Source organism: Schistocerca gregaria, chromosome X (assembly GCF_023897955.1).
Source record: "Schistocerca gregaria isolate iqSchGreg1 chromosome X, iqSchGreg1.2, whole genome shotgun sequence".
Taxonomy (NCBI): Eukaryota; Metazoa; Arthropoda; class Insecta; order Orthoptera; family Acrididae; genus Schistocerca; species Schistocerca gregaria.
The window spans coordinates 148,129,033-148,153,886 of record NC_064931.1 but is presented as its reverse complement, the minus strand read 5'-3'; positions in this window follow the sequence as shown (position 1 = coordinate 148,153,886).

The window sequence follows — 24,854 nt, the reverse complement described above, 5'->3', positions numbered from 1 at the left end:
GAATTTTGTGAAACTGGTCTGTCAGAAGCAAACTGTTAGCTGGCAATCGAAAATGACTGCAGATGAAGCAAAATTGACTTGTGTACTGGCATTGTTCAGTAGTAGTCCAGAATGCAGAAATTCCCACATCTTGAGGACACTGGGGTCAGCTGTACATCATTAATTAGAATTCTGGCCATGCATGAATTTCACCCTTACAAACTAAAAATGTTAACACTCACTGAGAATGACTTAGACATTCGGGCTCAACTGGCAGAGTGGGTGACATGCAAGCTAGAAAGAAGGAAGGAACATTAGGAATTAAGATCCTATCTGCAATGAGGTCATTACACGCAGAGTACAAGCATAGATTGTTTCAAGGATGGCAAAGAAAACAGGCCATGTCCTTTTGAAGGAACCATACTGGTATCTGATTGGAGTGATTAAGGGAAATTATGGAAAACCTGTATCAGGATTGTCAGATGCAGATTTGAACTGTCATCCTCCCAATTGTGAATTCAGTGTGCTAACCACCTTGCTTGGTGCAAACTGGAAGGAAACTTTTGCTTCCTCGCTGACTTATTGTTTACAGGTGAAGCTAATATCTCTGTGAATAGAGAGGTCAGAGTCACAGATACTGACCAGATATCAACACTCACTTGATGGATTCATTGAAGGTAGTTGGCCCCACAAAAGTGATGGTTTGCTGTGGAGTATGATCTTGAATTGTTGGGCTCTTCCTCATCCAGTGTACACTAAAAGCTGCAGTACTTAGACAAAGAAGTTTTGCCATGACTGCTGACTGAAAACAGAACATTTCCAACTAACTTTCAGCTAGCTATCTAGGCATACTTGGATGTATAGTTCCTCTAGAGATGGATAAGTCATAGGGGTCCTGTGAAGTGACTTGCCATGTGCCCTGTATTTCAAGTCCATTATATTTCTGTATGTTGGGACATGTGAGGGTAATTGCATACACGGTGACGATTTAAGAATCTTATGCACTTCAAAAAGTGGATTGTTGATGCTTGCATTTGCATTCCCATACATCCCTTGTTTAAACTCCATGAGAAATGGATGAAGCAAATAACAACAACCTTACAACATGCTGGAAAACATGATGAACACATCCTGTAGCCTTTATGTGTTGTCACCAGCATTTGCCTTATTCTGTACAAAATGCAACATCATTTGAGAATGAATAAAATTATTCTCAAATGAAAGACATCATGTTTCCCCTTGTGCAACCTCTTTCCATTTGAAAATTGTGTTGCATCCAGGATGGTGGTTTCAAAAAATGGATACAAAGTTGGTAACATGTCATCATAGATTTTTTCCTTCTTCCATCTCATACTTCCTTGCTTTAAATTTCCATTTATCCACCTGGTTTTGTTTTAGAAGGTTGGTTCCACACCTACGGACTATTGTAGAGTTGTAACTATAACACTACTGGCTGCTATTAAATTAATAGTATACTAATAATGTTATTCCTGTGAAAAGATATTTCTTTGACTATGATCTTGCATAATGGAAAGATATTGGACTAATTTTATTTCCCTAAAGATTTCTATTGAAGGGAAGCAGTAGCAAGATAAACAGGAATCAAACCAAGGTTTTGTTAGTACTCAGGTAAACTGTAATTACATAAAAGGAAATGGTTGCCAGCCTAATTAGGCAAAGTTGTACCCAGTACTAGTATGGTTCATAAATAAAATTAGCTATTGGGGTTGACTTTACTTGATTCTGAACGTCTGTTTTGCTGTTAAGATATAAGACAGTAGCAAAATTTAGCAGTTAATGTACCAGTGATTTGACTTGAAATACATAGGTGGAGTATTAAAGTGTTTAGGCCACAACCGGCTCTTAATAACACTTAAGGTCTGTAAATTACATTAGGAAGCTATTGATAATTACAGGTAAATGGTTACCAACAATGGAGAACTACTGACTTGGACAAGATGTTCTTTTGTCGGTTTCATTATAGGAAATAACTGCTATTGAAATAGCTATAAAGTGAGTGTATCATTTTTACTGATTATTATTTGCATTCTCAAGGAATATTAACTTCCTTATCTGTTTAGCTGAGATGGAAGATGTGATACCTGACTCTGATAGAGCTTAAATATTTGTAGCCAGTTGTTTATTCTAGATTGCACAATTTATTGACAACACAATATGGGAAACACTATTAACTACATAACACATAAAATTGTAAACACTATTGTTTCAGTAAGAAGAATCTGTGAGCTGAATACTTAGTCTTCTCTTAGTAATCATACTTTGATAAAAAATTAACTCTCCATTTATGAAAACTGTGTGGTGTGTTTTGAAACTTATGGACACTAAATAATTATGTACTTTACAACTCCACAAAGTTTATTAACTTTTGTTAGAAAATGTTATTACTTTTGAGTTCAGTAAGTTAGGATACTCAGATTTATCATAGCTCTTGGGATAGGCCTGTGTCTAGGTAAACAACTAAGGATAAAATACGGAAGCTCAGCACAAAATTTACAGAACATAAAATAGTTATTGAAAACAAAACCACATAACTGGTTCATGCAGTTATACAGTACTCAACTGATAATTTGAGATGAAGGTGGTTGCGGTGTCAATCTCCTGTGATATTCAAAAAAAATGTGGCAAAATTATGCATGACTCTTCCTGTGGAACAAGCTCTGAAAATTATCTTCTTAATGTTGGATTTTGCGTGCTAGCCACCAATTAACTCATGTCACATAGGGGTCTTGCAGTTCAACCGCCAGATCCACCTTTTCTATTGCCACCTAGCCGGTTCCATTGTGGAGGGACGTACTGCCAAGTTTTACATGATTAAAAACCTACTTTCCCTGTGCATGAGCCAGTATTACAATTTACAATTAAAGTCTTAACTTTTTATTTCTTCTACGGGACATTAATTTTGAAATTACATCCACACATTAAATACAATTACATAAAGTATCATAAATGAAGAATAAAACATTTACATCAATGATACATCAAAGAGCATAGTTATACAGAAGTCACATTAAGTAAAAACATACTAAGAAGTTAGATAAGAGCATTATAGGTAATATCACTAATAGTGTTACAACATCCGAGAGCAGTATGATGAGGTAGGCTCATCAGATGACACAAATGGTTTAATTATACATATTTGAGTAGTGGGAACAATAGCAAACCCTTTGTGATTTTAAGGCACAATATTTGATATAGCTACAGGTGAATGATAGCATATCATTTGGCTTCCAGATTGTTGCTACTGCCATTACTGGTTGGCTGAATAAACTCACATACTGGAAGGTGAAAGTACTCCGTTACCAATAGGACTATAATTATCAAAGCGGAAAGTTGTTCAACCCAATATTCTGTTTGCTATCTGATAATGTAAACAGATGTTCTGCTGTTTCTGCTAATCACCATATAAATGGGCATGATGTATGTTCTCTGTGTCTCCAGGGGTGATTTCTCCCCCCCCCCTCCCCGCCCCACAAAAAGCATATTCAATAAATAATTGCTAAGTGCAGTGCTGGTTCAGTTCAAATTCTACTAAGAACTTGTCAAGAATTCCACCAAGATAAAATTAAACTGGTAATTTGTATCAGAATTATTGAAGGTTGTATTGGCTCTTACACAAACTACTCAAACAAAGATTTATGCCACCTGCATATCTATGAATGTGTGTGGACTCATATCTGGTAGGATAGAGGAATGAAATAACAAGCCTTAAGGAAATAATTTTAGCTTCACTGTGAAATGAAAACAAAAACAGTTACCTAAATAAAGGCAGTTTTTTGGAAAGTACGCACTGGACAACTCCAAATCTGCTATTAGCTACCATTCAATACCATGTTGCTTCACTCTGTGTGTTGTAATACCCTTCGACCCTCCTGGGTATGCTGTCAGCAAGGTAGGTGAAATATTGCCACACTGTACTATGCATGCAGATGTGTCCACTGTGTGTTCCATTTTGTAGTGCTCATCCTTTTATCCTTCTCAAACTTGACTGCGAATTGATGTGTAGATGTTATGTGACTGGTGGTGTCGTGTGCTGGTTGGTTCATTATGGAATTCATTTCACCTCATATTTACCCAAATGTTTGATATAATTATGTCTAGATGTGTGAGAAGTGGTGTGATGGAAATCTAAAATGTATTGCAGCATATGTGATGGCCATGCAGTGACACACATGATAATGGTGATGTTTCTCTGTTCCAAATTAGAAAGAAAATACTAAAGAATTTAAAATGAAATACATGCCTGGTGAGAGGGAAGTGTACATCAGAAGTGGCTGTGGCATGGTGAACTTCACACAAACGGAGTGTGTGGGCTGTGTGCGGGCGAAGGCCTGGCCCGTCTCAGCTTTGCTATGTCCTTTTTGGAAGTACCCACAACAGCATGGCACTTCATTGAGTATCGCAGTGTGGCATTTTTTGTTTGTTACAGCTCTCTTCAGCTCTGTTTACCTTCTGCTATTTGTTCAGGGTATGTAGGACTATCATAGGTCCAGTGGCAGTGTGCACAAAAAGAGACAGTCTAGTGATCTATTATCACAACTTTTAAAACTTAATTGGAATGACAGAAGAGAGGGATGAGAATTCTCAGTGTATCTTATGCAGTCACATAAGCAATGGGCACTACAAATTTTCTATCAGACAACATTACAGTGCCATGCAGAAAGAATTTAAAGATTTAGGTGGCAATGAAAGAACAAAAATTTACGATGATTGACAGACAGGATTCCTTGTTCTGCACATCAAGAATCACTTTGTGCTAAATTTGCAGGCATGCAGCATGTGAAAAAATTGGAAGCATGAATAGCAAAATTTCTGAAGTCACACGTATTATTCCTTGATCAGTTGCAACAGTTGTTGATGGAATTGAATCGACAATATGAAAATTTATATATTTCTGCAAAGTATGTAGGTTAAGTCAGGGGACATGCTGACATGCTGGAACAATTACTTGACTTAAAACTTGCTATTGTTGAATTTTTGAAGGGAAAAGGAGTGCAGGAACGAAAAGTAGAATGTCTGGAATGGATTGCAGGCCTTGCATTTTAAGTGGACACTTCTTTCTGATTTGATGGGGATGCAGTGTTGTTATAGGAGGGACACAAAGTTCACTGCCATTGAAGAGAATGTGAGGTCTGAAGAATTCACTGTGGCCTTGAAATAATTGCAAGGATAGTTTCCTAAATATTTTGAGGACACTGCCAAATTTCCATTTGATCTTGAGCTGTTTTCAAGACAGTTTGCTGTTTCAGTTGAAAGTGTCCCTGTGAATGTACAGGTATAACTGATGGACCTGTTTTAATGACAAATCCTTTTACATTAGAACTGTCCAGGGTGTCTATGTTGATTTCCTCAGATGAAGTTTTAATGTCTCCATAATGAGGTTGCAAAACTGCTACAATGTTCTGATCATCATATTTGTGTGGAACACCTTTTTTCGATTAGGAAACAAAATAAGTCACAATTACGTGGTAACCTGAATGCAACGTTCTGTGAAACTGGCTGCATCTGTCCATATACCAACAGTTTGTATGACTGTCTGTGTATATTTGCCATTGCCACTGAGCACTAACATATCACTCGATACAGTACTGAATAATAGTCCTTTCTCTCAGTGTACAAGGGACTGTAAATTTTGCTACACAGTTCTGTCTAATATAACTCTCGCACTGCTGGCACTGTAGTAAGGCAATGCTGTCATCTTTGGCAACGGCGGCATAGGGAAACTCTTTAAGGTGTGCATATGCTGGCCTCTCTCATCACACCCAGAGTACAATGAGATGTATGACAATGAGGTTTTGTATATGGAGAAATATAAAACATGCACCTGACACAGACATAAGGGCTGTGATATTTTTGAGTGGAAACTAACATCAGTGTGTGAAGCAGACTTACTTACTTTATTTGTGTAAGATGATGAAACTTTAAATGATAAGGACCCCATGTGGACACTACAAAGATGAAAAAAAGGATTGTGTCCAATAGAGTGAAAAGTGTTTGGTCACATTAACTAGAAATCTTCTTGAAGGTGATGTGTGTGAGCAGAGGTTGTGAATGCAAGTGTATGTAAACAGCAAGGAAAGCTTAACAATGCTATGTTTCTGACCAGTGTTGTGAGGTTTTGCAAATGTGATTTCGTTTTCATGTGAGAGGATTGTTGAGGCCTTTACAAATAAGTTAAAATATTCCTTCAGAAAGGATTTGAAGCATTGACCTATGGATGATTGATTGTTAGCTATTGTAGTCCACCAACTGAGCTGCCAAAGTAAACACACAGTGTTGTATATAACAACAGGCAATTCTTCAAATTTTCACTGTGAGTTTAATTTCATTTGATGGTGCTGTCCTTCCTTTCAACAGTGGGAAATCGTATCTAGGAAGTAAATTAATATCAACTTCAGAGGGCAGGACATTCTTAAGTTAGGGAATTTTGCATTGGCATGGTGACATTTCATTGGTACAGCACAATGACTTATTGTGCATCTTCTCAATCTTTGGAACACTCAAAATCAGTTATTCAGGAGTTTTTGTAGATAAGTTTGTACAGTGTGTTACATCACACCATTTATAACCCATTTGTTGAAACGTAACTTGCAAAACAAGATATCACTGTAAATGAGCTTTATGACAGTAGGAGCAGCGAGCTAGCCAGTGACATCACAGGCATCACACAACTCAATAGGAGCATTTTAGTGGGCTTTCAGATTATTTGAATTTCATGTCCATTTTTTTAAAAATCCTGAAATTCAAAAGGAAAAAATAATTTAATTAGGACAAAATGAGATAATTAATCATTTAAAATGATTTCCAGAAAACACTCTTATACCCTATTGATGAAGCAAGTACCTACTACTGTGAACTTAAAATTCTACATATCTATGGTCATAAGAGAAGCCTGCCCAGTTTGAAGGCTCAACCTAGTGCATTTCACTGTTCCCTTCACATCTGCCTGAAGTTATTCTCAGCTTGTTTTCAACAATTTGCTAGTTTAATTGCTTTTGTCATATTTTGTTGTTTATAAGTTTTATGTTGATAATGAACATATACCTATTACTTGTAGGATATTTCAGTTTATTTTACAATGTCTGTTTCTTCAGACATGAATGCATGGCTGATGGAGCACATTGTGAAATGAACTATGTGAAACATGTGTAGATGGACAAAACGATGATAACAACATTGATCTTGACTCCTTGTAGTCTCATTCTCCCTGTTACTAGAATCCAAGTAATGTTGCGAGCATCAGTGAAGTAAACAGTATGGCATATGGAGATTTGGATTAGTCTGGGAAGTGTGCGTGGATAGCCAAAGTGGTTTTGGCAACTGCTCATGATAAGTGGAAACTCTGGGTTCGAGTCCTGATAGGCACAAATTTTCATGTTACAGTAATAGGTAGCAGGTCTACACCTAATGCAGCTGGTGGCAAAGAATTCATAATCACTGAATAAATTTTGTAATATATTTACTGACATCACACATCTCACTTTGTTCCATTAATTAAAAAGCTTTTACGTCAAACCTATTGAAATTAACCAGTCAAAAAAGAAATAACTCTGCATCCTAACAAAGTTGAAAGTTTTTCGAAAGTAAGTATTATTGTAACTTCAAATTTCATTTTGGAAACAAAACTTCAACTGAAGACGGTTTACTGAGTGACCAGCATTATCCTTGTGTTTCCATTTGTTTACTGTAAAGTCCAGGAAGTGGGTGAGTTACATTACCCAGGGTACCTTGTGCTATGTGCTTGTACAGGAGAGTCAAAGTCAGTTTTGTGTTACATTTTTAATAAAATCATGTTTACTTCAATGGTAGACTGTGGCACTTTTCTAAGCAAATCTTGAGGAGAGTGAGTGGATTATCAAATAAAAAATACAGAATACTATTTAAAAAAGATGTATTGTTGTTAATATCTTTGCAATGAACAAAGGTACAAAAAAGTCAGTCATACTGGTTAATGTTCTCCTGGTAGCTAAATCAAATTTACTTGACACATGTTGCAGTTTGATTCTGCACAGAAACTTATTTGGGGTGGTGAAGATATATGGGACACCATGTATTGTGTGAATACTGCTGCTTGGCATGTATATTTGAACATGGTAGTCAAACTCCCTTCAATACAACAGCAGATTTTTTACAATGTCCATATTTTCTATTGGCGTGAAAAGTTGCTGTTTCACTAAATTTTGAAGGGAGTTGTACCATTTCGGAATGTCTATACTGCAGAGACTTGCCATTTCTAGTTTACATAACAATCTCTTTGCCATGACATCATTAATAAAGTTTATCATTGCCATCCTATTGCTGAAGCCAGAACCTACTGCTGTGAACACAAAATTCCACATACCTATGGTCATAAGAGAAGGCTGCCTAGTTTGAAGGTTCAACCCAGAGCATTTCACTGTTCCCTTCACCTCTGCCTGAAGTAATTCTCATCATGTTTTCAACAATTTGTGTTTCATAATTAACAATTCCTTTTCCCATAATAATGAATCCATCTTCAAACTGTTTTAAATTGTAACAGAGATAACTATTTTATCCACTGACATCATACATGTCCAAACATTTTCAGAGCAAATTGTACCAAAAGTGACACATTTTGGAAAGATCATTAATTCTGCATATCAGTTAAACTGCATATTTTTGTAAGATATAAATATAAAAACAAAAACTTCTAAATACCGCACTCAGCTTTAAAAACACATAAATCAATACGGCATCTGCTTGGTTTGCATCTGTCAGTCAGTCACAGCACAGGACACGTGATATCACACAAACATGCTTCTGGAAGTAGAAGAGGACATTGGGAATGTTTATTGCAATATTGACTTGTAATTATTTTTACTATTTTATGAAATGAAGTCTTTGGTAAGTGTATGACCTGTTGCATACACAGAGTGACTGCAAGAAGCAAAACAACAAGATGCCATGTTGATTCGCGTGTTCAATAAAGCTAAAGAGCTGACTTTGGTGGTTTTTGTGGTTACTATTGTGTACTAAGAAACTTTGCAGTTTAATGTACCACATAAAATATCTCTCCAAAATGTGACATTTTCCCCATGATGTGGTGTGCAAAAGGATCAGGAAGTATGACTTCGGCAGATAAAGCTGTTACCGGCTGACACTGCATTTAGCCATCAGTTTTTAAATGGCAAATGAACTATTGTTTTAAGATTACACATGTATTTCAGCTGTGAAAACAAAAATCAGTTTCAATTTTCAACACTAAAAGTGCCAACCAGTGGGCTGTAGATTAAGAGATTTTGTCCAAACAATAAGATGCAAAGTTTTGTCTTTTCAGAACATTTCTTGACCGGTGAAAATATAGAATTTAGAGTATTAGCAAGTGACATAACAGAAACATGAAAATATAGAATTTAGAGTATTAGAAAGTGACATAACAGAAACATTCATCTAACACAATCTTTACTCTAATACTAAAATATAAAAATTTACGCTCAGGTATATAATTTTTAATATTTTCTGCATGAAACAAAATTAAAACACTACTCATACCTTAATTAATAGGTTTGTAGATAAAATTCATTCTCCTCTCCTTCCCTTCAGCAAAGTGGTCAGTTACAAGCTCATTAAAATCGTGCGGATTCGAAAGTAAGAATATAAGGCAAAAGTGACATTGCTACTCCTTTGAAGATGACGCATTGCATTGCAGACAGGCACAATGAAAAGACTGTTACACATTTAGCTTTCAGACAGAGCCTTCTTCAGGAAAGGCCACACACACAGTCATACATACAAGCAAGCACACCTGACATACACATCGACTCCAAGCTGGCAGAAATGGTAGTCATGTGTACATGAGGTGTGTTTTCTTGTGTGAATGGATGAATGTGTATATGTGTGTGTGTGTGTGTGTGTGTGTGTGTATGTGTGTGTGTGTGTGTGTGTGTGTGTGTGTGTGTGTGTGTGTGTGTGTGTGTTCCGTTTTCTAAAGAAGGTTATAGCCAAAAGCTAAATGTAAACAATCTTTTTGTTGTACTTGTCTGCAACTCCGCATGCCATCTTTATGGTGAGTAGCAATATATCTTTTTTATTATATTGTAGATCTTCCATCCTGGAGTTGTCACAATTTGACACTCTAAAGTAAAAATGTTTTTGAAACATGGTGAGTATGGTGCAGCAATCAGTAGTATACTTAAGGTGACAAGCAGCCTAGGTTGCAGGGATGTATTTATTTATCAATGATACATTTTGCCAGATTAAGACATGTTCAGATTGGCTAAATATTAGTTGGTGTTAGGTACATGGGATACCAAGAGTACAGCATATCAAAGCGAATAGTTGCCTCATCAATTATTTGGAAACATTGTGCAATGTCCTTTTTTAGGCATGCGACGTACTCCATTGATTGCAAAACATGATCAGGCCTGATACTACACTCCTGGAAATGGAAAAAAGAACACATTGACATCGGTGTGTCAGACCCACCATACTTGCTCCGGACACTGCGAGAGGGCTGTACAAGCAATGATCACACTCACGGCACAGCGGACACACCAGGAACCGCGGTGTTGGCCGTCGAATGGCGCTAGCTGCGCAGCATTTGTGCACCGCCGCCGTCAGTGTCAGCCAGTTTGCCATGGCATACGAAGCTCCATCGCAGTCTTTAACACTGGGAGCATGCCGCGACAGCGTGGACGTGAAACGTATGTGCAGTTGACGGACTTTGAGCGAGGGCGTATAGTGGGCTTGCGGGAGGCCTGGTGGACGTACCGCCGAATTGCTCAACACGTGGGGCGTGAGGTCTCCACAGTACATCAATGTTGTCGCCAGTGGTCGGCGGAAGGTGCACGTGCCCGTCGACCTAGGACTGGACCGCAGCGATGCACAGATGCATGCCAAGACCGTAGGATCCTACGCAGTGCCGTAGGGGACCGCACCACCACTTCCCAGCAAATTAGGGACACTGTTGCTCCTGGGGTATCGGCGAGGACCATTCGCTACCGTCTCCATGAAGCTGGGCTACGGTCCCACACACCGTTAGGCCGTCTTCCGCTCACGCCCCAACATCGTGCAGCCCGCCTCCAGTGGTGTCGTGACAGGCGTGAATGGAGGGACGAATGGAGACGTGTCGTCTTGAGCGATGAGAGTCGCTTCTGCCTTGGTGCCAATGATGGTCGTATGTGTGTTTGGCGCCGTGCAGGTGAGCGCCACAATCAGGACTGCATACGACCGAGGCACACAGGGCTAACACCCTGCATCATGGTGTGGGGAGCGTCGTCTCACGTGGTCTGCACGTCCAGCACGAACGCTGGTCCAACTGAGGCGCCAGGTGGAAATGGCATGGCAAGCCGTTCCACAGGACTACATCCAGCATCTCTACGATCGTCTCCATGGGAGAATAGCAGCCTGCATTGCTGCGAAAGGTGGATATACACTGTACTAGTGCCGACATTGTGCATGCTCTGTTACCTGTGTCAATGTGCCTGTGGTTCTGTCAGTGTGATCATGTGATGTATCTGACCCCAGGAATGTGTCAATAAAGTTTCCCCTTCCTGGGACAATGAATTCACGGTGTTCTTATTTCAATTTCCAGGAGTGTATTTTGCTTTCTTTCCATGAACTCATAATACTTAAAACAAATTATATTCATAAATAATAGCATAAATTGGCCTAAAATTTAATAAATTTTATGTCAAAACTACATGTTGTTCCAGTGGCTTCACTTTGAAACCACTTTTAAAAAGAGTTGTACAAATTCGTATTTGTGTTACAGTAACTTAAGATATAATTTCTTTTACTGTCAATAATTTCCTCATTGTGGCCACTATAATAAAAAAGGTACATTTCAAAGTGTCCTACAACCACACAATCTCCACGCCAGCTTTTGCTTTGGACTCTGTGAGTGATTGCTTCAATGCACTATAGTCATAAAGTACCTCAGTGTATCACCAGATGTCTGTCTTGCAGCATCAGTGGTTTCATGCTAAAGGCACTGTTACTTTAAAAACGAATTAATAAAATGATGGTTTCAAGCAGGTGTATAGTATCATAATTGAGGAACCAATAATAAAGGTTATTAATAGCCAAAGCAAACTTCATAAGATATGTTCTTGATCAGTTTGGTATGTTAAAGTGCTGAGAAGTGAAACAATATTTCACACGTTTCAGGCAAATGCCGGGATGGTTCCTTTGAAAGGGCACGGCCGATTTCCTTTCCAATCCTTCCATAACCCGAGCTTGCGCTCCGTCTATAATGACCTCGTTGTCGACGGTAAGTTAAACACTAACCACCACCACCACCAATATTTCAAAACATCAACATTTATTTGCTATCAAAAATACATACAAACATATCAAACAATATTTGTAACAGAATATCAACAGTGTTATGAAAAAGATAGATTGCTGCTCACTGTAAGGATGAACTGTTGCATTACAGGCAGGCTCAATGAAAGGACTGCTACATTTTAAATGAAAAGACTGTTACACATTAACAGCTTTTGCCTTTTTTTCCTCACACTCCACCACACAATGTCGTGCCTGGCAGTCTCTAGTTCTTGCATATACCACCAGACAGTGCTCTTCTCTCTCCCACCCATACCCTGCCTTCCTGCCCCTTCACCTTGTGACGTTCCCCTGCCTTAACTCTTCGTTGATGGTCCTCAGTGTCGACATACTGCATTGTGATACAGGCTGAAAAATGGAGACTGGATGTTCAACATTGACTACTTTAAATGATGTAACTGACAGGTGCACATTTGCGGTGTTTCACATTTCTACAGTTCTTTACTTTCACTATTTAGGACTCTCCCCCCTCCCCCCTCCCCCCTCCCCCCTCCCCCCTCCCCCCCCCCCCCCCCCCAATAATTCACAGCGATATGGCCAGTCCACTATTGGTTAACTTTGATAAGCCTCATTAATAGGTTGCAAGCAAATGAACTGTGCAGTTCACATTTCTTGCAGAATAATATAGTACGTATTTAACAGGCACTGTCATTGTTTCAACACATGACCTATTTGTCTTACACTTATTTCACTGATAAGTTGATGCATTGTTGTTGACCTAACCAGCACGGGTTTCTTGCCTGAATGTCACAGGACCAAAAATCAGACCTTTATACATCATCACAATAATAGGCATTGAAACTACACATTGTTCAATGTTTAAGTTGCAGAAATTACAATTAAAACATAACTCATTAAATTAATTGAATACATGGAAATTTCTGTCTTTTTAACAGTTTCTTCTACTACAAGGGTTAAGCTGTATTATTTGTTTGAATGATGAAATTAACAGATATAGGTAAGCAAACAATACTTTTGAAGAAACTGGTAATTACTTTGGAATTAATTAAGAGCTGGCTTTGCTAACATGTTTTTGAATAGAGCCAGATAAATACTTTAAGAATCCTAGTGATTATTTATCCAAATGTTTATCATTATTATAGAATATAAATGTGTTTACAAGTCAACAATAATTTCTACATTATGAAACAATTACTGATTTCACTCTGTAATGAAAGACATTAACCAGGAATATCATCATCATCATCATCATCATCATTTAAGACTGATTATGCCTTTCAGCGTTCAGTCTGGAGCATAGCCCCCTTATAAAATTCCTCCATGATCCCCTATTCAGTGCTAATATTGGTGCCTCTTCTGATGTTAAACCTATTACTTCAAAATCATTCTTAACCGAATCCAGGTACCTTCTCCTTCGTCTGCCTCGACTCCTCCTACCCTCTACTGCTGAACCCATGAGTCTCTTGGGTAACCTTGCATCTCCCATGCGTGGAACATGACCCCACCATCTAAGCCTGTTCATCCTGACTGCTACATCTATAGAGTTCATTCCCAGTTTTTCTTTGATTTCCTGATTGTGGACACCCTCCTGCCATTGTTCCCATCTACTAGTACCTGCAATCATCCTAGCTACTTTCATATCCATAACCTCAACCTTGTTGATAAGGTAACCTGAATCCACCCAGCTTTCGCTCCCATACAACAAAGTTGGTAGAAACATTGAACGATGCACGGATAACTTAGTCTTGGTACTGACTTCCTTCTTGCAGAAGAGAGTAGATCGTAGCTGAGCGCTCACTGCATTATCTTTGCTACACCTTGCTTCCAGTTCTTTCACTATGTTGCCATCCTATGAGAATATGCAGCCTAAGTGCTTGAAACTGTCCACCTGTTCTAACTTTGCTCCTCCTATTTGGCACTCAATCCGTTTATATTTCTTTCCCACTGACATTACTTTCGTTTTGGAGATGCTAATCTTCATACCATAGTCCTTACATTTCTGATCTAGCTCTGAAATATTACTTTGCAAACTTTCAATCGAATCTGCCATCACAACTAAGTCTTTCGCATATGCAAGACTGCTTATTTTGCGTTCACATATCTTGATCTCACCCAGCCAGTCTATTGTTTCCAACATATGATCCATAAATACTACGAACAACAGTGGAGACAGGTTGCAGCCTTGTCTTACCCCTGAAACTACTCTGAACCATGAATTCAATTTACTGTCAACTCTAACTGCTGCCTGACTATCCATGTAAAGACCTTTAATTGCTTGCAAAAGTTTGCCTCCTATTCCATAATCTCGTAGAACAGACAATAACTTCCTCCTAGGAACCCGGTCATATGCCTTTTCTAGATCTAAAAAGCATAGATACAGTTCCCTGTTCCACTCATAACACTTCTCCATTATTTGCTGTAAGCTAAAGATCTGGTCCTGACAACCTCTAAGAGGCCTAAACCCACACTGATTTTCATCCAATTGGTCCTCAACTAATACTCGCACTTTCCTTTCAACAATACCTGAGAAGATTTTACCCACTACGCTGATACCTCTGTAGTTGTTACAATCTTTTCTGTTTCCATGTTTAAAGATTGGTGTGATTACTGCTTTTGTCCAGTCTGATGGAACCTGTCCTGACTCCCAGGCCATTTCAATTATCCGGTGTAGCCATTTAACACCTGACGTTCCACTGTATTTGATGAGTTTCGACTTAATTTCATCCACCCCAGCTGCTTTATTGCACTGCAATCTATTGACCATTTTCTCCATTCCCTCAAATGTGATCCTATTTCCATCATCATTCCTATCCCATTCTACCTTGAAATCTGAAACATGGCTGATCGTATTTCCAACTACATTGAGCAACTCTTCAAAATATTCCCTCCATCTGCCCTAGGCATCTGCAGGATTCACCAGCAGTTTTCCTGACCTGTCCAAAATACTTGTCATTTCCTTCTTACCTCCCTTTTAAAGACTGCTCATTACACAGGAGTACCTTACAGATATCTCACATTTTGGGATGGAAACTATTATACAGTATGGTACAATACAGCACTGCTGGAGCTTATAGGAAGAAGAAGGGACATTCTCTAAGTTGCTGGTAGGCAATGGTGTCACGACTAGATGCAGTATTGTATTTCCTAGAAAGTGTCGTTTTAACATCTTGTGATTAATTGTTGCATTAAATTCAGCTTGTAGCATTGTGTGAAAGTACTGAAAACTGGGAGGAAGGGGTGAACGTTTGTGTTGGTACACTGGTGGACATAGGGCCCTGTGTACTGGTTGAGGTTGAGATCATAGGAAGCAGTCACAACATCTTCAGAATATGAGGCAAGAAGTTGCTTTACTCAAGTTAGATGATAATCGCTGGTTGTTGTGGAGGAGAGGATAATGTGGTATATGATTTGCACCAGTGACACAGTTGAACCTCTCGCATACTACACAGCGTTTATGAGTAGTGTGATGATAATTTTTGTACATACCTGTCACCAGTCCTGCGGTTTTTTATTCCCTACATGGCACTAGAGAGGTGGCTCTATAATTGGTGATGACATTGATAATGTGACAGAAGGTCCTGGTCTCAGGTGTGAAGAAAGGGTTAATAAAATCAGTGGGATTCACTTAGGAGTAAAACAAGGTATGTTGTAGGAAGGTGTCATCTGGGTTTTGCAGGATAATTCAGTGGCTTCCAATTTGTGTACAGAAGGAGCCTTGTTAAGCATTCCAGTTAGTATGATAATAGTCTGTTATGAATTTGAGGAGGAAGTTGTGTGATGGATTGTGTCTGTTGGCTGTGGTGTTGGGTTGGGCAGGGATCACTTCCAATTGGATTGAGGACATTTGCAGCAATGTGCCCAAGGTGCCTAGATAAAGTGAGGATGAAGTCATGAGACGGAGCTGTAACTGGGTCATATTTATGTTGGGTCAAAAGAACCAGGTCACCTTGTAAGGTCTTAGTAAACCATCACCAATGTAAAGTTTGACAGGAAGGCATGGGTGTTCATATTGGTGGCTATAGCATACATAGAGAAGGTCTGGTGAACGTAGGTGAGGGAGTCACAGGCAGTGTTGCCAACAGTTCAAGCTAGCTCCCCACCAGTTTCATGTACAAAAACCACTAACAAAAATGGCCCTACTCTCACAATCGCTAAAATTTCCACAATTTTTTTAAAATTATTATGAAAGAAAACAATATGTATATTAATAATCAGTTTCCTTTATTATAGGTAGCAAAATATTAACAATAATTAAATGAACGTAAAATAAATAAATCATCAAGCCAAGGTCAGGAACATACAAAAAGTTATATAACAACAGCTAATTATATATATGAATTCTTCTTCATTTTTGTCTGCATCATCATCATTGTCGGTTTCAGATTGATACGATTCTTCGCTACCGATTTGATTTACAACGTTTATTGGAATTTCATATTCGTTGCAGCATTTTCCTTCCAACCTCAAACCACAGCGTATATTAATATAGCAGTTAAAAGATTTAACATCATTCTATTCGTCTGCTTGTTTTTATTGCATTCATACGATCGACGAAATCACGAATATTTTCAATAAAAATATTAACTTTACTTGCAGGTAACGTAACTTTGCTGTCAAGCATATCGATCAGGTTGGCCAACTCATCCAAGAGTTTGGTGTGATACATATCTTTCGAAAAATGGTTCAAATGGCTCTGAGCACTATGGGACTCAACTGCTGTGGTCATTAGTCCCCTAGATCTTAGAACTACTTAAACCTAACCAACCTAAGGACATCACACACATCCATGCCCGAGGCAGGATTCGAACCTGCGACCGTAGCAGTCGCACGGTTCCGGACTGCGCGCCTAGAACCGCGAGACCACCGCGGCCGGCCCATATCTCTCGACTCGAACATTGTGTTGACTCTGCATATTTCAGTTGATGTTGGGTACACACATTAAAAAAAAGTTTTTCATCACCCCCGTTCCCAGAAGTCCTGAAGATAGACGTTGACTGTGGATATTGTATCCCAGACACAGTCCCTCTGACTTTTCAGAGATGTCACTAAACCGGCCCAAGTATGTAAACAGCCATGCATGAGCAGCGCCTATTGGACCAAGGGGGCGACACCGATCAGTTCCAGTCATTCCTCCAGGAAGGAGATACACAGCTCGTGTTGTCTGTAGTTGAACCATGCCTAGACCGTCAATACTGCGCATTGTTACTTTGTGCCAAGAAGGGCTCTCAACAAGGAAGTGTCCAGGCGTCTCGGAGCGAACTAAAGCGATGTTGTTCGGACATGGAGGAGATACAGAGAGACAAGAACGGTCGCTCAGGCCGCTCAAGGGCTACTACTGCAGTGGATGACCGCTAACTGCGGATTATGGCTCGGAGGAACACTGACAGCAACGCCACCATGTTGAATAATGCTTTTCGTGCAGCCACAGGACGTCGTGTTACAACTCAAACTGTGCGCAATGGGCTGCATGATATGCAACTTCACTCCCGACATCCATGGCGAAGTCCATCTTCGCAACCACGACACCATGCAGTGCGGTACAGATGGGCCCAACAACATGCCAAATGGACCACTAAGGATTGGCATCACATTCTCTTCACTTATGAGTGTCGCATATACCTTCAACCAGACAATGGTTAGAGACGTGTTTTGAGGCAACCTGGTCAGGCTGAACGCCTTAAACACTATCCAGTTGAGTGGAGTAAGGTGGACGTTCCCTACAGTTTTGGGATGGCATTACGTGGGGCTGACGTACGCCGCTGGTGGTCATGGAAAGGCTGTACCACACGTGAATACCATCCTCCGATCGATAGTGGAACCATATAGGCAGTATATTGAAGAGGATTCGTCTTCATGAACGACAGTTCGCGCCCCCATCATGCACATCTTGTGAATGACTTCCTTCAGGATACCATAGCTCGACTAGAGTGGCCAGCATGTTCTCCAGACATGAACCCTATCACACATGCCTGGGATGAATTGAAAAGGGCTTTTTGCGGGCGATGTGACCCACCAACCACTCTGAAGGATCTACGCCGAATCGTCTTTGAGGAGTGGCACAATCTGGACCAACAGTGCCTTATTAAACTTGCGGATAGTATGCCACGACGAATACAGGCATGCATAATTGCAAGAGGACGTGCTGCTGGATGTTAGAGGTATCGGTGTGTTCAGCAATCTGAACCACCACCTCTGAAGGTCTCGCTGTAAGGTGATACAACACGCAATGTGTGGTTTTCATGAGCAATAAAAGGGTCGGAAATGATGTTTATGTTGATCTGCATTCCAATTTTCTCTACAGGATCTGGGACTCTCGGAACCGAGGTGAAGCAAAACTTCGTTTGATGTGTGTATATGCGTTTAATATCGTTCGCATACGTAGCGTGTAATTACTCTGCCATATGACACCTTTCGCGCACTTTAGATACGGAAAATGGGTTTTTAGCTCTGACCATTGCGTGTATATTCTTGATACAGCGGATTCTTTTGATAACCACGTTGTCTGGCACGCTTGAACTGTTTTTAACAGTTTCTTTCCGTCGTTGATGATTTTGGATAGCTTCTTATAAAGAGATGGCCTCTTTAATTAAAAACTCCAAATTTCTCGGTAAAAATTCTTTGCAGCAGCCGAAACAGCCAGTTGCAAAGAATGGCACAAGCAACATACTAAAATCGGGTGCGGTACCTCTTCTTCCAATTTCGTAAATACTATGTTATTTACACCAATGCCCATTAAATTTTCAAGTAGCAAATCGGATCATTGAAGTGTCTCCTTCGTAGCAGAGACAATGGCTTCAGCATTACACTCATGCAGTGCAGCAGTGTCAAGGTATGTAGATACTAATGTTTGGTGTAATATACTGTAATAAACCATAATCAAACCCGAGTATTTATGTAATGTTTGGTGTAATTTACTGTAATAAACCATAATCAAACCAGAGTATTTATGTACAGCAGTATCAGTAAATCCATCAATTAATAAGCTAAATGGTTGATCTTTGCAATCTTGTTTTATAAATTCAGTGTAATGCGGTGCTAATACGTTTTTTATAACTGAGGTACACTTAGTTCGATGCAGCTGAACTTTTCCGATATCCTTTTCATGACTGTGGTTAATTACCTCTCCAATATGGTCGACTACACGTATACTAGTATGCATGGCTGTGAAAATGCAAGTCTTGCTTCTTCCTTTTTTTTTCTTTTTAATTGCCAGTGGGCTTTGACGTAAAAGCAATTTTATGCTGCATAGTTACAACCTCCTGCCCCCATGAACCATGGACCTTGACGCTGGTGGGGAGGCTTGCGTGTCTCTGTGATACAGATAGCCGTACCGTAGGTGCAATCACAACGGAAGGGTATCTGTTGAGAGGCCAGACAAACGTGTGGTTCCTGAAGAGGGGCAGCAGCCTTTTCAGTAGTTGCAGGGGCAACAGTCTGGATGATTCACTAATCTGGCCTTGAAACATTAACAAAACAGTCTTGCTGTGCTGGTACTGCGAACGACTGAAAGCAAGGGGAAACTACGGCCGTAATTTTTCCCGAGGGCATGCAGCTTTACTGTATGGTTAAATGATGATGGCGTTCTCTTGGGTAAAATACTCCGAAGGTAAAATAGTCCCCCATTCGGATCTCAGGGCGGGGACTACTCAAGAGGACGTCGTTATCAGGAGAAAGAAAACTGGTATTCTACGGATCGGAGGGTGGAATGTCAGATCCCTTAATCGGGCAGGTAGGTTAGAAAATTTAAAAAGGGGACTGGATAGGTTAAAGTTAGATATATTGGGAATTAGTGAAGTTCGGTGGCACGAGCAACAAGACTTCTGGTCAGGTGAATAAATGGTTATAAATACAAGATCAAATAGGGGTAATGCAGGAGTAGGTTTAATAATGAAAAACAAAATAGGAGTGCGGGTAAGCTACTAAAAACGGCATAGTGAACGTATTATAGTGGCCAAGATAGACAGGAAGCCCATGCCCACTACAGTAGTACAAGTTTATATGCCAACTAGCTCTGCGGATGACGAAGAAATTGAAGAAATGTATGATGAGATAAAAGAAACTATTCAGGTAGTGAAGGGAGACGAAAATTTAATAGTAATGGGTGATTGGAATTCGACAGTAGGAAAAGGGAGAGAAGGAAACATAGTAAGTGAATATGGATTGGGGCTAAGAAATGAAAGAGGAAGCCACCTGGTAGAATTTTGCACAGAGCATAACTTAATCATATCTAACACTTGGTTCAAGAATCATAAAAGAAGGTTGTATACATGGAATAATCCCGGAGATACTAAAAGGTAACAGATAGATAATATAATGGTAAGACAGAGATTTAGGAATCAGGTTTTAAATTGTAGGACATTTCCAGGGGCAGATGTGGACTCTGACCACAATCTATTGGTTATGAACTGTAGATTAAAACTGAAGAAACTGCGAAAAGGTGGGAATGTAAGGAGATGGGACCTGGATAAACTGAAAGAACCAGAGGTTTTGTAGAGTCTCAGGGAGAGCATAAGGGAAGAATTGACAAGAATGGGGGAAAGAAATATAGTAGGAGACGAATGGGTAGCTCTGAGGGATGAAGTAGTGAAGGCAGCAGAGGATTAAGTAGGTAAAAAGACGAGGGCTAGTAGAAATCCTTGGGTAACAGAAGAAATATTAAATTTAATTGATGAAAGGAGAAAATATAAAAACGCAGTAAATGAAGCAGGCAAAAAGGAATACAAACGTCTCAGAAATGAAATCGACAGGACGTGCAAAATGACTAAGCAGGCATGGCTAGAGGATAAATGTAAGGATGTGGAGGCTTAACTCACTAGGGGTAAGATAGATACAGCCTACAGGAAAATTAAAGAGACCTTTGGAGAAAAGAGAGCCACTTGTATGAATATCAAGAGCTCAGATGAAAACCCGGTTCTAAGGAAAGAGGGAAAAGCAGAAAGGTGGAAGGAGTATATAGAGGGTCTATACAAGGGCGATGTACTTGAGCACAATATTATGGAAATGGAAGAGGATGTAGATGAAGATGAAATGAGAGATACGATACTGCGTGAAGAGTTTGACAGAGCACTGAAAGACCTGAGTCAAAACAAGGCCCCCGGAGTAGACAACATTCCATTAGAACTACTGATGGCTTTGGGAGAGCCAGTCCTGACAAAACTTTTCCATCTGGTGAGCAAGATGTACGAGACAGGCGAAATACCTTCAGACTTCAAGAAGAATATAGTAATTCCAATCCCAAAGAAAGCAGGTGTTGACATATGTGAAAATTACCGAACTATCAGTTTAATAAGTCACAGCTGCAAAATACTAACACGAATTATTTACAGTCGAATGGAAAAACTGATAGAAGCCGACCTCGGGAAAGATCAGTTTGGATTCTGCAGAAATGTTGGAACACATGAGGCAATACTGACCTTACTACTTAACTTAGAAGAAAGATTAAGGGAAGGCAAACCTACCTTTCTAGCATTTTTAGACTTACAGAAAGCTTTCGACAATGTTGACTGGAATACTCTCTTTCAAATTCTAAAGGTGGTAGGAGTAAAATACAGATAGCGAAAGGCTATTTACAATTTGTACAGAAAACAGATGGCAGTTATAAGAGTCGAGGGGCATAAAAGGGAAGCTGTGGTTGGGAAAGTAGTGATACAGGGTTGTAGCCTCTCCCCGAGGTTATTCAATCTGTATATTGAGCAAGCAGTAAAGGAAACAAAGTAAAAATTCGGAGTAGGTATTAAAATCCATGGAGAAGAAATAAAAACTTTGAGGTTCGCCGATGACATTGTTATTCTGTCAGAGACAGCAAAGGACTTGGAACAGCAGTTGAATTGAATGGACAGCGTCTTGAAAGGAGGATATAAGATGAACATCAACAAAAGCAAAACAAGGATAATGGAAGGTAGTCGAAGTAAGTCTGATGATGCTGAGGGTATTAGATCAGGAATTGAGACACTTATAGTAGTAAAGGAGTTTTGCTATTTGGGGAGCAAAATAACTGATGATGGTCGAAGTAGAGAGGATACAAAATGTAGACTGGCAATGGTAAGGAAAGCGTTTCTGAAGAAGAGAAGTTTGTTAACATCGAGTATAGATTTAAGTGACGGGAAGTCGTTTCTGAAAGTATTTGTATGGGGTGTAGCCATGTATGGAAGTGAAACATGGATAATAAATAGTTTGGACAAGAAGAGAATAAAAGCTTTCGAAATGTGGTGCTACAGAAGAATGTTGAAGATTAGGTGGGTAGATCACGTAACTAATGAGGAGGTATTGAATAACATTGGGGAGAAGAGAAGTTTGTGGCACAACTAGACTAGAAGAAGGGATCGGCTGGTAGGACATGTCCTGGTGCATCAAAGGATCACAAATTTAGCATCGGAAGGCAGCGTGGACGGTAAAAATCGTAGAGGGAGGCCAAGAGGTAGCCGAAGCTGTAAAACCGATCAATGAATGAATAATCAATTTAAAAAAGGTTGTTGACCTTTTTATTTTGTATATGCTTCTTTGATATCCCATGAGACTTCAAATCTCCATAGTGACTCCTTAAAACTGTACTACACAATTTCAACTTCGCTACCTCATCCGTATTACTTTCAATAACTTGAAGTTAATCTTTTAAATGTGGGTATTGAAGCCAAGAAGCCCGAAACTTTTGCGTATATTGTGGTTACGGCATAGTTACACACCTACGAAGTCGTGAAATAATACCATACACTGAGAATCACAATTGTATAGTGCACACCACGAACGAAGACAGTAGAGTTACTTTTTCTGCGCATCTGATGTGAGGCACCCTGCGTGAGCCAACAAGCGCTAAGTGGTCATTCGGCACTCCCTGCACTTGCGCAAGCCACCTTCGCTCGTGAAATGAACTATAACTAAGCGCTGCTAAATACTATTCATTCTACAGGGAATCCCCTCATGTAATCTCTCGAGTGTCATGGTTCGTTTGATGTCACATTGCAATGCACCAGTGTTGTCTTCGCAGTAAAATATTCCTGAAATCAAATAAAGCAGAAATAACATATTTCGAAACATATAAATAGGATAGTGGTTGAGAGATCGCATTTTCAGTAACTGAAGCTGAACTCTTGAAAACCACTATAAAATGCACCAGCCAATAGAAATAATATTGCGCCACTAAAAGGAGGGTAGAAACCACCATTTATAGTGGAAAATCCACTAAGTTGGCAACACTAGTCGCAGGGTGTAGGGTGGTTGAGATGGCTGGTGTTAGCTAGACATGGTTGTGGGAGAAATTTCAGTTTTATTTACACTCCTGGAAATTGAAATAAGAACACCGTGAATTCATCGTCCCAGGAAGGGGAAACTTTATTGACACATTCCTGAGGTCAGATACATCACATGATCACACTGACAGAACCACAGGCACATAGACACAGGCAACAGAGCATGCACAATGTCGGCACTAGTACAGTGTACATCCACCTTTCGCAGCAATGCAGGCTGCTATTCTCCCATGGAGACGATCGTAGAGATGCTGGATGTAGTCCTGTGGAACGGCTTGCCATGCCATTTCCACCTGGCGCCTCAGTTGGACCAGCGTTCGTGCTGGACGTGCAGACCGCGTGAGACGACGCTTCATCCAGTCCCAAACACGCTCAATGGGGGACAGATCCGGAGATCTTACTGGCCAGGGTAGTTGACTTACACCTTCTAGAGCACGTTGGGTGGCACGGGATACACGCGGACGTGCATTGTCCTGTTGGAACAGCAAGTTCCCTTGCCGGTCTAGGAATGGTAGAACGATGGGTTCGATGACAGTTTGGATGTACCGTGCACTATTCAGTGTCCCCTCGACGATCACCAGAGGTGTACGGCCAGTGTAGGAGATCGCTCCGCACACCATGATGCCGGGTGTTGGCCCTGTGTGCCTCGGTCGTATGCAGTCCTGATTGTGGCACTCACCTGCACGGCGCCAAACACGCATACGACTATCATTGGCACCAAGGCAGAAGCGACTCTCATCGCTGAATACGACACATCTCCATTCGTCCCTCCATTCACGCCTGTCGCGACACCACTGGAGGCGGGCTGCACGATGTTGGGGAGTGAGCGGAAGACGGCCTAACGGTGTGCGGGACCGTAGCCCAGCTTCATGGAGACGGTTGCGAATGGTCCTCGCCGATACCCCAGGAGCAACAGTGTCCCTAATTTGCTGGGAAGTGGCGGTGCGGTCCCCTACGGCACTGCGTAGGATCCTACGGTCTTGGCGTGCATCCATGCGTCGCTGCGGTCCGGTCCCACGTCGACGGGCACGTGCACCTTCCGCCGACCACTGGCGACAAGATCGATGTACTGTGGACACCTCACGCCCCACGTGTTGAGCAATTCGGCGATACGTCCACCCGGCCTCCCGCATGCCCACTATACGCCCTCGCTCAAAGTCCGTCAACTGCACATACGGTTCACGTCCACGCTATCGCGGCATGCTACCAGTGTTAAAGACTGCGATGGAGCTCCGTATGCCACGGCAAACTGGCTGACACTGACGGCGGCGGTGCACAAATGCTGCGCAGCTAGCGCCATTCGACGGCCAACACCGCGGTTCCTGGTGTGTCCGCTGTGCCGTGCGT